At 39.4% G+C, this 18,134-nt stretch overlaps 1 protein-coding gene across 1 annotated transcript in view; it reads left to right on the top strand.

Annotated features, from left to right (window-relative positions):
- The window catches only part of CNTNAP2 (contactin associated protein 2), a 1,195,621-nt gene that overhangs the window by 847,438 nt on the left and 330,049 nt on the right, over positions 1-18,134 (top strand). The gene's annotated exons all lie outside the window — the stretch shown is intronic.

Here is an 18,134-nt window from a genome sequence, read left to right as displayed (position 1 = left end):
GGAAACATTTAAAATCCTATTCTGATGGCAAATGGTGTATTAAGTTCACTTATTACTGACATAGATAATCAAGTGATGGAAAGATTACAGCCAATTTTCAAAAGAGAGAAGAGAGATTCATTCCACTCCAGAATTCCCAACCAGCATTCAGGGTGCAATGCTGCACACTGATATATAATTCCCTAAATTAATTTACCTAGAAGGGCAGGTTAGCTGTGTTGTCACTATTGTTGCTAAAAAATCAGGCCTTCTTGCTTCCTTCTGTATGCTCTGGCAGATGTTTTTTAAAAATAAATTGTTTGGGTAATTAATAAGCTGCAGTAGACATCCATTTTGATCTGTATATGCACAGAGAAGGAAGTACTGCTGATGCAGGTTCCCTACACAGGCAGGAGGTCTACAGAATGACTCTCTTGTGAATCCCTCCCAGGACTTACTAACAAGTGAAGTCAGTGCAATTATGTAGGAGTGTAAGTTTACAGTGTTATGGAGAGTTTGTGTGAAGACTGTCTTTGAACACTTCTAGTAAATCCCAAGATTACAAACATGTTTGCATTTTATTGCTTAGAATTAGTCTTAGTGCTTCTCTACAAAAGAAATGAATGTGCAGTAACTATGATATGAATTTACAGATAATGTTTTCACTAATTTCTAGAACGGACACTTAGTACAGGTTTTAGGGCAGCATCAGAAGTATGCTATAAACTCACCCCCATCTCTGTTCCACATGGTGAGAGACAGATAGAACTGGGGGGAAAGGTTGTAGGGTGATGGCCTTAAGGGCGGAAAGGACTTAATTCCCAGATTATCTGTGAAGTGGACATTTTTTATCTCTTAAGGCCACAGAAATCAGCACTTCCTCTGAAAATATGGCAGTCAATCAGAAGATGCTATGATGAGACTACATATGTCCTTGGCAACCAAGGAGGAGTTTTCCTCGGAGAACCAGAGTTGGTGGTAACCTACTGAGATTATCACTTGCTCCATAGCATTGGAAGGTGAAGAATGGTTGAAATAAATTTGTTACAACTTAAAAGCAAACCAATTATAGCATTCCATGTGGTTTAGTGAGCAGAGTCCAGCCAACAGGAGCAAAAGATCAGGAGTCTCTGAGACCTTGTGCAGTGAGTAGGGAACAACTACAGTTGGAGAACTTCATAGACCGAACTTTCAGATCTGGAATGGAAACCTGCAGATTATGCAAACCAGCTCTCTTGTTTAGAGAGTCTCCAATGCTAAGTGGAAGGATCTCCCTCTACTCATGTACTGGAAGCCAAGTCTGCCTGATTTCAGACATGATATATGTAAGATAGGATGCAGCTTGGCATTTCAGTGTCACATTAGGGGTCTGTGTCCACTTTTATTGTGTTTAGAGTTGACGTTTATGATCTGGAGTTAACATGCTTTTTATGCTTCCTGTTTTACTGTTTTAGCATTTGCTTAGCCCAAAGTTTTTCTTTTTTTCAGGGAGCCTGAAAATATTGGCTTTATCTAGTATGTGTCTGTATTACTGTGTCAGGACATGCTTCCCTGAGTGGGAACTATTGAGGTAATGATCTTCCATTATCCTAGATGAGATTTATGAGACTAACCCTGCACACACTGAACATTCAATAGTAAGCAATTTAAGAAAATCAGTGAGAATAATTTATTCCCTTCCCTTTCAAAAACAATTCTTTTGGGTTTTACCAAAGCGGTACCCTAAACCTCGAGATATTTCTTCAAATAGACTAGCTTTTTTTCTCCATATTGGGATGCACTTGTGCATCACAAATAGAAATCACTGTAGATTTTTTTTTTTTTCAGACCAGCACTGTCTGACTGCAATGGAATAAACCTGTCAGTACTCATGAAAGAAAATAAAATATGTTTGTCAGTAGCAATAGGACAATACTGTCACAAAACAACTGGAAAAGGCAAAGTTGTAAATTACTGTATCAGAGACCTGGGACCATCACTGCTCAGTTGGATTCCCTTTTTCTTAGCAATAGTCTTTGAAAAGGAATTAGTGCTCTCACAGAGGCATGGATATTCCTCAGAAACTCTTGGCAGGTGAAGTTGGAGGTAGAAGGGCAAAGCTGACTTAACTTTCCAAAGCCTGAGCATGCAGAGTTTTCTCCCTTGCACTTCCTACTCATGGGTCTAGATCAAATATGTTTCCGTCAGAAGGTTTGGCTTCTACCTGAAGATGCTTTATTGCTAATATTGATATGGTAATGACCACAGAACTATGCTGAAATGGTTACTCTTATTTGTGCTCCACAGGGAACGAACAATGAACAAAGAGCTGAGCCAACTGGATACTAAGCAAAAGCTGTACTTAGACTATTCATGTGACTGACATCTCTGCTAGACAGAGTAGATACAAATGGGGTAGACTCTGGTCAAGAGTCTATTATTAGCAAAAGGCCTTACTCATGATCTTGCTTTGTGCGCTGGCCTACACTCACTGCTTGCTTGTCTGTCTCATTGCATAAACTAGATTATTTAGAAATGACAGATCTATGGGAATTAAAAAAAATAGAAACTGACCTACTTAATTAACATTAATATTCAGAGGGGTATTCTGACATGTATTTCAGCAATCTTTACCAATTCCTATTTGTACTGGAGCTCTAAGTGGTTACTTTGCTTCTGCCTGACTCTTTTGCCATAATGGTCAAAGACTTTTGTTACAACTGTCATGTTAATATTAAAACCATGTTATTTCACGCCCAACTGTACTGCAGACCTACACTTTCAAATGCTTTGCAGGGTTTTGTGACATCTGCACTGGAAGAGAAGTGATGCAGATGCCAGAGACTCACAACCACATTTTTCATTAAATCAGAGATGGAAGAATCAAATTAAAGTAGCTGCTGTTTTAGCCTTCTTGCTAGGCAGAAGTTACTAGTCAATCTTAAGAATTTTCATAGTAAACTAAGTGCCTACCCTAGGCAATTTTTCAAGATATTTTCAAATCAAATAGTATTTCTTGAAGGTGTAGCTAGAAAAATGTATTATCTAATACCTCTTTGTAGTTACTTCCTTTCCTCCCATCCTTTTGTTTCCAGTCCGTATTGGCCTGGGTAATATCTGCTATTAACTAAGTTGCGAACACTTTAGTTAAAATGTATTTGCGACTAATATTTTAATACTAACATCAATATTCACTTTCTTCACATTCCACTTTTCAGTAATATTTTCTGCTTCATATTCATATGGTCTGGAAGTTATTTCTGCAGATTCATGAAGGAGATTGCATGTGGAGCAATTGCCAATATTAACTATGTTTTTTTGAGCAAATAAGAAAAGTAAACCTAAATCATGGACCAACTCTGAGAATCTCTTGGGGTTCTCAGTTCTCTCACAATGATCTGTACTTAAGTGTCTTAAATTTTTTAAAAAATTTAATTTTTTTATTTCTTGTAGGTAGGTTGGTTTTGTGTTTTGTTTTTTAAAGAAAATATAAGTTTTTTTATTTATTTACAGCACATCCTTATACCTGAGTGAATACCTGCCAAATGACTGCAATAAAATAGATTTTTAAGAAAACTGGACAGTTCACCACTGTTCTACATTTTGCAAAGATTTTCCCATTATTAGATAATTCTTAGAGCTTTTTTTTTTTTGTGACCTTTTGATCTTGGTGATTTTGATGTTCACTGAATTTGTGTATTGACCATGCATATGCCAGTTGTGCAAAATCTTTTCATAGATGGCTTTACTGTTGTGAACTGACCTTTTTCTCATGGGCTAAAAAATGCTGTCAATGACAACTATTTTGTATCTAGAATCTTAGATTAGTTTTAATGCTTGAATTAATGATGGGAGATTCTTATCCTACCATCAATTTTCTCAACTATCCAGATGCATGTTTTGTGAAATTTTACTCATTAAGTACATACTCATTGTAGCACAACTTCAGCTCTACTGAAGTGTTTGAGTTGCAACATCAGCTTCTCTGAAATAGTTTTGCAAGTGCTAGAAATTAGTTTTTATCAGCACTTTTATTGGTAGTGTGTGTTCCTTTTCCTAGTTTTTTTGGATTTTTTTTTTGGATGTGTTCTTTTTAGAATAGAGTAGAATAGCTGAGACGGAAAGGACCTACAATGTTTATCTAGTCCAACTGCGAGACTACTATAGGGCTGACCAAACTTGAAGAAAGTATTAAGGGTACTGACCAAATACCTCTTAAATGTGACAAGTGTGGGGTGTCAAGCACCTCTCCAGGAGCCTGTTGCAGGGTTTGACCGCTCTCTCAGTGGGCATATGAGAAGAAAAATCTTCAGTCCTTCTTTGTACCTATCTTCAAGGCATGTAGGGAATCTTAAAGAGAGGCAGTTGCCTTTTAATGTCGGATGGCCGCCTGGCCAGCCAACTCCTTACCTACATCACCATTATCAGCAACAACATTCCTTTTCGCTAAATGCCTGCAGAATTCATTTAAAAAATCATCAGCAACCTTTCTTCACACTCCTGGAGAGCAAAGCTTATCCCCACAGACAGCAGTGCCATGAACTGCTTCGCATTGACGCACCAGTTTCATCTCTTGTAGCGTTTTCAGCGTCTGGGCTGCTTTGGCACTTTCTCCAATGAAACCTCCAAAATGGAAGTTCAGTTAATGCCAGCTGTGGTTATTTTTTTCCCTAGGAGTCAAACATCCATTTTGAAAGCGACTAGATGGGCACTACCAGATTCATGATTGGAGCCCACCCACACCGTCTGTCCATAGCTCAGCCAGCTGGTGGAGGTCTGGATCTTTTGGTTGTGACTTGCATGGAGCTGGACTTAGGAATGGGTGAAAGCCTCATTAACACGTCTCTCAGGCTCTGCCCTTCATGCTTTGATGCCGTCCTGTGTATGAAACAATGAAGTTCATGGTCAGGTCCTTTGAATTTAGATTGCAGAAAACCATTGTTCAAGAAATGCAGGCCTCCTGCCTTCTCCAAAAGATACAGTCGTTGCCCACATCATATTCTGGATTTCATGGCACCCATGGACAAGAAAAAGCTGTATCTCATGCCATGTTTCTGTGGCCCCCGTACTCCATATCAGCTGAAACTCTGACAGAAGAAAGTGCCTCTGCATCAATAAACCATGTGTGTTAAGAACTGCAGGTAACACATCGTCAGGTGGAGCACCATGAGTTTCCACTCCAGTTTGGAAGCATCGGAGTAGGCCAAAGTTCCTGGAGGCATGAGCAGATGACAGGGTGACTACGAGCCACGACTGGGGTACAGGCAGATGCATTCTTGTGTGTCAGGCAAGATATTTCCATAGAAAAGGCAAGCATTGTGCAAAGCCCTGGTGAGAACTCACCTGTACCACCAGGCACATTTCTCATTCCTCAGGTTCAAGAAAGACAAATTCCTTCTAGGATGAAGGTAAACAAAGATTAAGTGGTTGATTAGGGGTATGTAGGGCCAATAGAAGAAGACGACTAGCAGGAGCAAGAGAAAGGTGGAGAGGGCTGCCATCACTTTCAAGAAAGATTCCAAGGGTGAAGGCCAAAGGAGGAATGGAGCTATTGAAGTGAAAGGAAAAATATGGTCAAGAAGACAAAACAATTTGGGACTTCTTCCCAAGAAGGCAACCTCAGCAAAAGCAGGCTAGCAGCAAATGTCCCTTGAGGCATTGGTAAGGAATGGTACAGAAACCTGTGTGCTCTCTACATCTCTACAAATGTCATGTGGAGGGAACCAAAAGCCTTTCTTTCACCTTTGGCATCTCTAGATCCAAATGAGTGTATATGGTATAAATGCCCTTATTTACACAGTATGAACATGCACATTACTGTCCAGGGACAGTCAGCAGCTGTAGCCAGTTCATAGCCACCAAGGGTAGGGACTGCCTCAGGGCAGCTCCCCAAAGCCTTCTTCTGAAGGATGCTGGACGGAGGGGTAATGGGCAGGGCTGCGGTAGGTGGGGCTGTGCATAAGGGGCCCCATCATCCCCATGCCACAGGGCCACCACCCAGCAAAGCAGCAGTCACAATGCTGTGGGACAGGATAAAAGGGAGCAGCAGCCGGTGGTCCACTGCCAGCACTGGCCTGGGGGCAGCCTGAAGATGTCTGAGAGGAAGTCCCTGATGAGCTGGTGGAATTACTTGGAGGGGGCTGATGGAGGAAGACTGGAGGCTGGACAAGGATGCTGGAGGTTCTTTGTTGCAAGACCAGCCCTGGGGGTGCCACCTTCACAGCTCGTCTGAGGCATGGAAATCTTTCTCAGCTGGATAAGCACTGGCCAGACCAAGGGAATGCCTTCTTGAGTAGCGCTGCAGAGCTGGCCATTCTCATCCCCTGCGGACCCAGTGGCAGCAGCCATCAGAAATGGGATGCACAGATGTTGACAGGGGCACCAGTGCTGTGGAGCACCCACATGTGTCCTGCCAGGCATGGGTAGGATTCTTGCCCCCAAGATCAATCAGGCCGGGGGCATTTGGCTACTCTTGGAAGCCCCTGAGATGAGGGAGGGAGAATAGGGTTGGGCATCTCCTGGGAGGCATGAGCAGCCTGCAGACAAGGAGGCAGGTCTCGCTCACATGCTCAGGGAACAGCCAATCGCCAGCACTGGGGTCAGGAAGGAATTTTCCCCCAGGGCAGATTGGCACTGGTCCCTGGGGTTTTTTTAACTTCCTCTGCAGCATGGAGCATGACCACTTGTCAGGGGTCCTCTGGTCCCTTTTAGGTGGGTCACTGCCTGCTGCTCATGTACCATGGAGATGGCCTCTTGTGCTCTGCAGCTGCAGGGGGGAGGAAGGCTTTTTTTCCCCCACGTTGGGCTAGACACTGTCACTGGGGTTTTTTTCCTTCCTCTGCAGTATTGAGCATGCTCCCTTGCCAGGGCTCCTTTAGGCCATTTGGGTGAGGTGCCTGCTGCTCATGGTCCACGAGGGTGACCCTCATGCCCCACGTCCAGGGGGAGGAAGCTTTCAAGGTTCCCAGGGTGGGCCCCCAGCATGGTCCCCAGGCGTTGCTTGTCCGCTGTAGCACTGAGCACAGCCCCTGTCAGGGCTTCTCTGGGCCCTTTTTGCCTGGTTCTTGCATGCTGTTCTTGCACCTCCAAGGCACCACTCGTGCCCTGGCTCTCTCTGGCTCTCTTGCCCATTGCAGGTTTGGAGCAGCAGCGAACTCTGCTCTTCCCTTGGGTCCATTTCCCCAGGGCTTCCCTTTGCTTGCGCAAAACAGCCAGTGCTTGGAAGGCCTCCAGGCTTGCTGCACCACCAGGAGCTGCTACTTTTGAGCATGCAATACAACTGCAGGGGAGGCATGAGAGCGCTTTTCATTCATCACTAGCCAAGAAGCACAGTGGTGGAGCAAGTTTTAGAAGGCAAAAAGTGTGCTTGTCATCAATATGTCTCATACTTTGGAAAATACCCCACGGTATCACACACCTTTTTTTCTTCTTGTTTTGTGCATGATCAGTTCTCCTTGTTGGAGTTCTCACTCTTCAGGAGAGATGGACTGATTGGCCTGTATTCCTGCACCTGCTTTCCATTAGTCAGTACTTTCACTTCAGACTTACTTATTTTGTTCAGGACTTCATCTTTTTATATTATGAATGATAAATCCTTTAAAATTATACATAAAATGTAGTCAAACAGCTAAGTGTCCAGCAAAGCTGCATGAAATGCCTGTGTACTTACCAGTAGAAAAGATTATGTGTGTGAGTAAAGAAGAGTCATTGATAGAGGCCAAAGTGCAGGCCTATGCCAAGTATGCTGGAGTGTATGGGTAAGCTGTAATCAACTTTTGCAAAAATTGACTTGACCATACGTGGAACCTTGTCTGATCCAGGGTAGTATTCTCTATAATCCCTAAATATCAGGCTATCCCATGTGTATGGAGATGTTTCCTTGCAGATAAAATTTCTCATTGCTCTGGAAAGTAGTTAGCTGTTGTCATGAATGCCTTCTGTATATTTTTGGAACCTCAGTAGCAGCAGAGACTGTGTAACACGTCTTTTCCCAGATAAAGATATAACAGAAACACTTAGCCATTCAATTCTGTTGGACCCAAGCTACGAAGTCCAATTGTGCAAAAACATGAATTTTTCAGCATCTCAGCAATATTAATTTAAAATTTATAAATTCTACATTTTGAAACGTTACATTTATTAATAGGTAGTGTTTTATTTGTGACTATTAGAGTATATGGGACGGTATTTATAAGCCATCAGTGAAAAGGAAAGGAATATTAGACCTAGTAGAAACATACCTACATTTTCATGTATGCCGTCCTCTTTTCCAAAATACGTGGTGGTTTCTGTGCATGGTCTCATTTCTGTATTGAGGCATAAAAAGTGCATGCAGGACAAAGGGGTTTATGGAAATATACGTTTTCCTGCTTTTCTTGTCATTAGTCCTATGGCTGCTGATGCTAGAAAGAATTTTCTGAAAGCAAGAATCTGTTGGATAATCTGCTAGCGGGAAGCCAATGCGGCAGCTGGTACAACGTTGGGATTTCTTAGAGTGTTGTTTCTACACAGCACTAAGTTCAAGGTATATGACACTTAGGGTGCTACTTTCACAGGATACGTACTGCAAGGATAGTTGGAGTTTCTGAAAATGCTGATTTGTATTTCCTTAACAGAACCATTTGTATAAAAGCACTGTGTCCCTTCAGGTGGAAGTAGTATCCCTTGCAATGAATTTAGGGTGTTTTAGGTGGTTGTGTAGGTTCTGAGATCAGAGGGAAAGAGAAGGTCTCATCCTTTCATGATGAGGAAGTGAAAAATTTCAGATTCAAGAACTTCTGGAAGCTGAAAGTTTTTTATCAGTCTAGCGTAATCTTTATCCCTCATCCTTGTAATATTTCTAATTTTTTCATTAAAAGCATTAAACTTGTGACCTTTACTACTGTATTGGGTTTGCATGGCAAGGTTTTCGTAGCGGGGGGCTGCAGGTGTGGCTTCTGTCAGAAGCTGCTAGAAGCTTCCCCTGCATGTGGTAGAGCCAATGCCAGCCAGCTCCAAGACAGACCTGCCACTGGCCAAGGCTGAGCCCATCAGCAACAGTGGTGGTGCCTCTGGGTAATATATTTAAGAAGGAACAACAACAACAACAAAAAACCCCACGCAATTGCAGCTGAAGAGAGGAGTGAGAATATTTGAGAAAAACAACCCCGCAGAGACCAAGGTCAGTGAAGAAGGAAGCGCTATTTAGGATCATAGGTAAACAATTATACTACCTTGTTTTGTAAAATTAAAAATCAGGCAGTAGTTTTCTGCTCCCATGTTACACTAAAATGAACTGAAGGACACTTTAAGGGAGATGCATGCATTTGATCTTTCCAGCTGTATAATACCAGGTTATATATGAGGCCACGCGCCAGAAGGTAGAACCTGTTGTCAATTCTTGAGTTATTGAACTGTAAAAAAACTTCCCAGACGTTGCCCGTATTCTGTTCACTGTGGTAAAAAAAAAACCATACTGTTAATTCTTTGTCCTTTGTTCTTGACTTTAATGTTCCTTAATCTAAACTGAACTGCAATTGCCATCTGTTAGACCAGGCACTTAAATGATCCGAGTGCTCCTTCATATGGCTGTACTGTGTGTACAGTATTTATTGTTCCTTTCAATATATGATTAATTTTAAACTCTTAGAATCATAGAATTGTTAAGGTTGGAAAAGACCCTTAAGATCATCGAGTCCAACCGCTACCCTATCACTGCCAAGTCCACCGCTAAGCCATATCCTCAAGCACCACGTCTACCCTTCTTTTAAATACCTCCAGGGGTGGAGACTCAACCACTTCCCTGGGCAGCCTGTTCCAATGTTTGACAACCCTTTCGGTTAAGAAGTTGTTTCTGTGAACACCCATATGAAGTAATTTTCTATATTAGGGCCCGAATCTGATTTAAGCTTTTTTCCCCCAGGCACTTCTTCAGCATAACAATGTTTTGTGTTGCTGCAGTCTTTTTTCTTTGAAGGCATGAGTGACCTGTATTCTCTTTCTCGAGATACTCTTGGAGTTAGCTTTTTACATGCAACCATGTTGAATGGTTTGAAACCATCTCTGGTAATCCAGAGGAGTCATCCTCTGCTTACCACTTCAGTAATGTCCCTTCAGGTTTCTAACAAGTTGTATTGGAACAGCCATTTCTTCATCACTTCTGTGAGAACAGTTGGTTCCCTGAAAACTTTGTTTTGGTCACTTCTTTCCACTGTATCTTGTAAAGCATCTTTATCTATTATATATTGATTTAAAATATTATAAGCTTATGTCACTCAATATCACAGTAAGTTCAGAAAATAAGTAGTTTTCTTCTTGCTGAAAAGTTATGAAAGAGACTACATAAATACAAGAAGTGTACACTATCATTATCTCAGAAGCAATGTCTGGAAGTAAAAAGGAAAATATCCCGTCAGTTGTTGGTAATTAAATTTGAAGATTCATATTATCTTGATGAAGAAACAATGAAAGGAACAGAAGAAGGAGAAAACTGCTGCAGGAATGGTTGAATTACATTTTGGGATTGATCCTATTCCCCCCCTAAATAGATTAAGAAACTCATTGACTTTGATTTCAATAGAATTCTGTCCATAATGACGCTCTTCATTTACTCTTTTTTGTTTTTCCTTCTGGATATTGTATTTTTCTGATCTAAACCCCATTTTCTACAATAGTAAGATGAGAGTAATAGAATTCATATCACCAGAGTAACTTTACTGCAAAATTGACATTTGCAAATCTCAGGCGAGATTGTCAAAACACTCATTAACTTCATTCGAACCTACACTTTTCATTTTTATAAACCAACTGTAGCTTCTTTGAAGTCCGTAGCAGAATTAGTTTTAAATTGCCTTGTATAATTTGAAACTTATATGTGTGTATATATATATATGCATATAGAGAGATATTAAAAAAAAAAATCAGGAGGGAAGGAGAAGAGGGTAGTGTCTACTGTAATTTTTTCCACATCAATTGTATACATCAGATGTTGTGTCTACAACATTGCTGCAAAAATGATTAGTTTAATCCCATTGCTAATGACTGTTGTGCTATCATCCCACACTATTCAACAGAAATTGAAATAGCAACTATGTTGTTATCAGAAAATAAAATTGTAGATCTTATAAGATGATATTATTACAGTTGTAATTTTTATCCTCCCTAGAAGGCTGTTTACTTTTAAATGGGCCGGTCTGTACAGTTTCTTGAGTGATTTGTAGTGTAGCATATTGTAGAACACATTGCAGTAATCTAATTTGAAGTGACAAACGCACTGATGATGGTAAAAATCATAATGTCTAGTCAAGAACTGTCTCCAGGCTGACATGTGTGAAGGAAGCACATTCCTAAATGTTGTCAAATACAGTTGTCAAGTAGTAGTTAGAAATCCAATAGGGCCCGCAGGCATCAGTTCTTAACAACAAATGCAGAGCACTCAGCAGCAGATGGAGATGCATATAATTTTTATTAGATCTTGAAATGACTTCCCCCTGTGTTTGTCATAGGATTGCCTTACATTTATGTTCACTGAGCTTTCACCTATCTGTCCCATCCTTCCATGTTAACTGAATGCTAAATATGCACTGCTGGTTTAACTAAGACACAGATGAGAGGTATCAGCAGTGCAGTACTGGTCACCATCACAGACCACTTATCCTCACTCATTTTCCTACAAGTTCATGCCAAGTATGTGTACCAAACAGGAAGAGACTTGGGATAAAACTATTGTCAATAAGAACATTTTGGGTAAAATGTAATTAGGCACTATTGTGTTAGTGATCAAGAAGACAGCTATCAAAAGAAATGCCATAATCTTGAGGGTTAAAGTTTCTAGCACATCCATTTTGCCTGTGGCTGATGGACAGAGCACACCATGAATATTTGTGTGGACTTGCGGTCTTTCCTTTTGGACTTGTAAATAATGACAATCATCAAAGGAATATTAATTATTTGATATGCTCAGGTGTTCTCAAAACATCTTCTCTGAGGCTTCAACCAGGAACCAAGGTGTGGTTGATTATGATGAAAGTAGTCATACCAGATGACATTTATCAAGGCTGTCAGCCCAATTTTAGGTCATGAAAGTGTGCCCATCTAAAAAGCCACTGACTTATTTCATCAGAGAGAAAGAGAAAGAGAGAGAAAATATTATGATTTCTGGGAAATAAAACTTTTCTGATTTCTTGAAAATATCTAATATAATAATATCTTAAGAACATAAGCCTATTAATGCCAAAAAAGTCTTAACTGTAGCTGTAAAGTAAAAGGGGGGAAAACGTGTTCATACCTGTGGAATACAGGCATTATGTTTTCTGAAGTCTATTTTCAAACTTATTTCCAGTTAATTATCATTACAAAAGATTTCTTGATTTGCTTGTCAGAAGCAAGTTTTCTTGCTTGAGTGAGCACCAAGCAAATGAATGAGGAAAGTTCAATAACAGGAGAAGCTGAGTATTTGGAAAATAGTGATATAGAGTAGTGTTAAATACTACCACCACCATCAAAAAATATGTTGAATATGAAGTGGAAAAAATATCTTATGTTAATTTTGATTTGATCATTTGAATAGCTGGTGATCAGGGAAATTTAAAAATTTGTTTCACTTTTTATTAGTGAATCATTGCTAATCATTATTAATGAATTATTGTATTAGTCAACCATTTCACTTTTTATTAGTGAAAACAACTAGAGAGTGGGCAGGACTGTACATAAGTCATTGCAATTGAAAGGGGTTCTCAGCAAAGTAAATTATGTCACTTTAATTTCCTTTTGAGGGAAGAGGTGGTAATTTCCTTTTTTTAAAAAGTAATTATTAAATTAATGAACTTAATCTTGCTATAATATCTATCTGGGGTAGAGGAAGTGCTTCACCATAGAGTAATGTATAGACTAAATTTAAGGGATCCTATTTTCTCTATAATTGTATCAAATGTCTTGGCAGTATGGATCTAATTACATTGTTAGTGAAAACCCATTATGAATTCTAATAAGAATCTATGGTTACTGGTTTTCTGCATTCTATTCAAAGAAAATTAGGCTCCTCCTTCACTGCTAAAAAGGAAATAATGAAAGAACCACTTTTTCATGTCTATTTTCCTATACAACTGGAACACTCTATGTAATATTTAAAAAGAGCTAATAAGAAATGCATTTGAATAAGGAAGTGTGCATCTGGGAGAGGCTTATTTTCCTGATGTGTTAGCATTAGCTGGTGTTGGTATTCTGTCCTTCAGTGGGAAGGCTAGTATCAGCCTAGTGAATGCAGTTAAGAGTTCTTATGCTTCCATGTCTGTGGGAGGTATCCAGTCTCTTCTGCTGAAGGTAAAAGTAATTTTGTCTTAAATATGGACACTTAGAGGGAAAGAGAGAGGATAAAGTGGGACAGGTGCTATGTTTTCAATACATACATTACTTTTCTGGTTCACCTTGCTACAAAACCAGCTTATTGCAAATCTGCATTGAATTCTGTTCTCCACTTAAAGCTAGGATTGTTTATAAGGAAAGTTTAATGGATGCATCCCAAATTTATAGCACTCATCTCAGTGAAAGAATTCCTCTTCTGAGACTTCACAAGTAATTTTCTTACAATGGTGCTTAGAAGACTTCGGGGGTTTTTTTAATGATTGTTTCAAAAATCAGTATTTCTTAGAATAAATCAATAATGGAATAATGCAGACTGCTCCAACTTTCAATATATCTGAAATTAATTGAAATCTGTGCATAGGATTAACTTTGGGCAAAAATGGAATGCAGTTAATCCAATTAGCAATGATGCCAATTACGATTGTATAATGTAGTCTTCAGTCAGGTCAGCAGATCAGGTAATTCTTGTCTTCTCAATGTTATTGTGATATCAAAAGAAACTCTATCAATATCCAGCCTGGCTCCCTAAACTACATCGCAACTGAGAAGACTCCTGGGTTTTATGAGCTAATGATGTGAGATTGACCATAAACAGGAATTGTACATAAACATGAAGATTTCTACTCTGTACTTTTTTGCTTAACTGCCATGTCTTTTCCCAAAGTTCTGTGGCTCTATATGAGTTTTAAATTCAAGGCAAAGCCCAGCACTTACATTGGCTGGCTGGACTACTCATTGGACTAGGGTATTTTGATCAGCCTCAAAGAACACACTACGCAGTGGACTAAGGTGCAGCAGTACATTTTCAGAGCCCCCAGGAAATGGCAACTGTCCAACGCAATATCGAAAAAAACACACACAAAAAAAAAAACAAACCGCAACCCTTTTTTTCTCTTCTTTATATTAAATTTTTTACACCTACTTCTGTAATATTATTGTGTTTTTGTAATTTAAAATATACTTAGATTTCCTCTAAACATTAGCTTTTAACTTCCTGTTGATGTCTGCAGTAAAGAAATATTATGAGAATACTATAATTATTAATAAATTACTAATAACTATACTCAAAATTTTAATACAGTTTTTAATTTGAATAACAGAGGCCATAAGAAGCACATAGAATAGTTTATAGATGTTGCTGCTTAACAGCATTATAATTGTTAAGTTATGTCTGCTCTTTATAGGTGTGTTTGGCTGTACAGAAGTCATATACACAGCTCTGACCAACAAATTGTCTCTGAACACTTGTGGTTAGAAATAGCCATATGTTGTGCTTTCTTAAAGTAATTGCTAGTGTATTAGGGGAATACTCATATCAATATTGTGGTGACTGTAACTGCCAGGAGTGTATATCAAATGACAGTTAACTAGGACAGATTCTTCATTTCCACATACCTTAAATGAGCTTTCTGTGTAATATTGACAGAAAATGTGGGGCAGCTTTTCTTACAGAGTTTGATACATTACCTATGACTACACATTCTGTTCTCAGCAACATGGGAATAATTTCATAAATGCTGATGATACAGATATTTGAGATAGTGTGAATAACCTGCATTACATCTTCTGTAAGGGAATTTGGCTGCAAGCAGGTTACTGATTCAATCTTTGGGGAGAATGCTCTCAACTAACAAGCAGGTTCTTCTGGAACCATAAATGAAGAAGTTGGCATTATTTTGAAGCTGTGAATGTCTAGTTGATCTCCTTGGGAGTTATTATCACATTAACAAATAGTTAAGACTAAAAGGGAAAAAACAGTTTGTAATCAGCATGCAGTACATAAGGTTGAGATTCCTGCCTGGCCACTTTCTCCTTTAAGCCTTTCCAGACATCTAAACGCCAGCCCCAGCAGTATAACTGTATGAGATGCAGGAGTCTGCTCTTGGTGGGGAGGGGAGGCAGGTTTTTGGCTGTGTCCACTGTCAATATATTTTTCTAGGTGATGAAATATCCTGTCATTCCAGACTGTCTCAGTCCATGCCTCATGGCAGGACTTTTTAGTTAAATCAGAAACATGAGTCAAGAGTGTGAAATCCTGCACCCAGACGAGGAGCTTCCTTCCTGTACACCAGCTGCAACTTGTCCACCACTCACTGTGCCTGACATGTGGGCACAGATCTTTCAGCTTCCAGATTTTGGACAAGCCAGCTTGCTGAATGTCAAGGAATTGTCAGCCTCTATGTGTCCCTTGCTTCTATCCTATGTTCATAGTGAGTCTGACATAACTGATTTCAGGCTTGCCAGAAGGAGTGCCCTGTGCACCAGCAAGCCAATAAGTTTTTCCTTACTACGATGGAGCGCTTTCCAGTCATTTGAGCCAGTCTATCAACTAGATTTCCTTCCTTCATCTTGTAGACAACAGGAAGAGATTGAGATGCTTTTCTAGAAATGGTTATTGACTTTATGCACATATATGTATATTTATAAATGGAAACATTACAAGGTGCAACAAACTTTTATCTATTAGTTGTACTTGTACTTTGACAGAAGGATCCTGAAGTGATTCAGGGGATATGTTTGGCTGACATAAAGGCAACCTAGATCCATCCACAAGTATGTTTCTGTCTTCTGTTATACAGTGTGCTACAGTAAAGCCGGAAACTCCCTCGCCAGGAGGTGAAGTGTCAGGGCTGCCTTGGCTATAATCCAGCATCTAAAAGGAACACCCTTCACAGACATAATACCTAACGCAGCTCCTATTGCTAAGGACATTCTAATGGCTTCCTAATGGCTAGTCTAGGAATCTTTGCTGGGTCAGAAATCCAAGATGAGGTTCTAACTTGCATAATACATGCCTTACTAACATGTTAGAGCCCTTACATATACAGTGTTTTGTGTCAAAATTGAGACATTGCTGTCAGTGAATGTATAAAGTATCTCAGTCCTTTCTTAAAAATGAAACTGCAGTAAACTTCCATCCCAAGCTCTCAGTAAAACTGTGTTGTATTCTATATATGACTTGACAGGTGACAATTATAAATTTTTCCTCAGTACTTGGGAGTGGGATTAAAGCAATACAGAAATAAGAATTCCTCTTCTTCCTTTCCCCTGCTTTTTTTTTTTTATTTTTTTTTTTTTCTTGGTGCAAGAATAGTATTGTGTTTGATACAGAGCTTTGGAGTAAGGATGTTAATAGTAAAATAATAACCATCTTGCATCACCTGCTGAATTTCATCTTATTTAGCTGGAGATGTGTACTCCCTGTGGAGGATCTGTCTGCTTTGCTTACCTTATCTCCACGTATTTGATTAGAAAGTCTTGCACCATATCAGTTACAAACACATGGGTCCACATGACTCCATATAATCCAAAGTAGCCTGACACTATGCAGTGAAAATTAAGACTGGAAAATAAGGCGGAGTACAGAGTCCTGGAGATAAGAATAATCATAGCATGGAAAGATAACTTTACTCTGGGTTGCACCCAAACCTCATCAATGTATGTAAGCACATTTCTGTGAACCTGGTGAAGTAGTACTGAAGCACTTTTGAGTATGTGTCAGTTTATCAAAGTATTTTCATGTAGTTAAAATATTGAAGCACAGTATCAGGCCACAAGTTTTGGGAGGACTCAGAGATTTGCATTAACAGGTATGAGATTTATATAGATGAATTGAAAACGTACTGCTATGTACTACATTTTATGGGTTTTATTGGTGTAAGGTACATCTGCCAGGTAAATTAGTATTCCCTGAAACTTCCAGATGATCTCCTTGGAGAATCTGCTTTTGTGGTAAATAGAGCAAAGTCAGCAGCATGGCATGTTTTCACCTCTGCATCTCTGGAAGGATGATGTGGTCAGTGGTGTTGCTCCACAGGAACAGCTGAACCGTCTAGGGCAAAGGCCTGGGTGGCTCATCTGGGAAACAGGGCTTTTGTGCAAGCCAATTCAAGGCACCAGAAGAGATTCTTACAGATTTTTTTAAAGTTCCATATTTCCTATTCCAAGTCCAAGACATGTTTCTTTGTCTTGGCCCTCAGTAGTAGCAGTATATAAACAGTAGAAAGAAAATTTAAAAGAAAAACAGGAAAACAACTTAAAATGTGAAAGAACTATGCATGATAAATATTAGTGACAAAACCTGAACTTCTAGGAAGTTTTTTGGTACTATGCTAAAGGATAATCAGTAATAAAAAAGAGAGTTTTCTGGGTTTTAATCACTGTCAGTCTTTCATAGTAACACAGAGGAAGATTGACCTACTTCAGTTCTTGGCTGAGATGGATGCTATGAGTAGTAAGTGGTTTTTTACATTCACAGCTAGTCAACTTGAATTTAAGAGTTCTTCACACCTAAGTGTTAGAACAGTATTCTTATAGGAAGACAGTATCACTAATATTGACCGATCTTCATTGTTTCAAGTCTGAAACTCTTTGTGTTTCTCAGATAATATTTTTTTTTTTCGTTTTGGTTCTGTGGAACATCCTTCTAAGAAAAAGTAATGGTTGGTCTATAACAGAAAAATTTCTGTGCCTTTTTTTTAATTTCCTTTCTGAACTACCTTCCAACTTCCACAAATCTTCCAATAAGAGAAGCGTGGAGTGTTTTGTTTCATTATTACAATATTTCATCCTAAATCTCCTCTGATAACTACTGACAAATGGCACATAGTAACACTTCTAGTGACTTGCTGTTCAATAGTTTAAAGCATTATAATCCATACAGAGTGTTGTAGGCTGGTTATTATACACTTTTTGCATGTGCAGTAGGCTGTGGGAAGTGTTGAGATTCAGCAATGGTGCTCTTATTTCTTATCTCCAAAATGAGGTTGTCCTTCCCCCTTCCTTTTGTCTTTTATAGCTAAACAGAATCTTTTGTATTTCCGTTGTCTCCTACT

The sequence above is a fragment of the Phalacrocorax carbo genome, chromosome 2 (genome assembly GCF_963921805.1).
Source record: "Phalacrocorax carbo chromosome 2, bPhaCar2.1, whole genome shotgun sequence".
NCBI lineage: Eukaryota > Metazoa > Chordata > Aves > Suliformes > Phalacrocoracidae > Phalacrocorax > Phalacrocorax carbo.
This window is presented reverse-complemented; position numbering and strand designations above follow the sequence as displayed.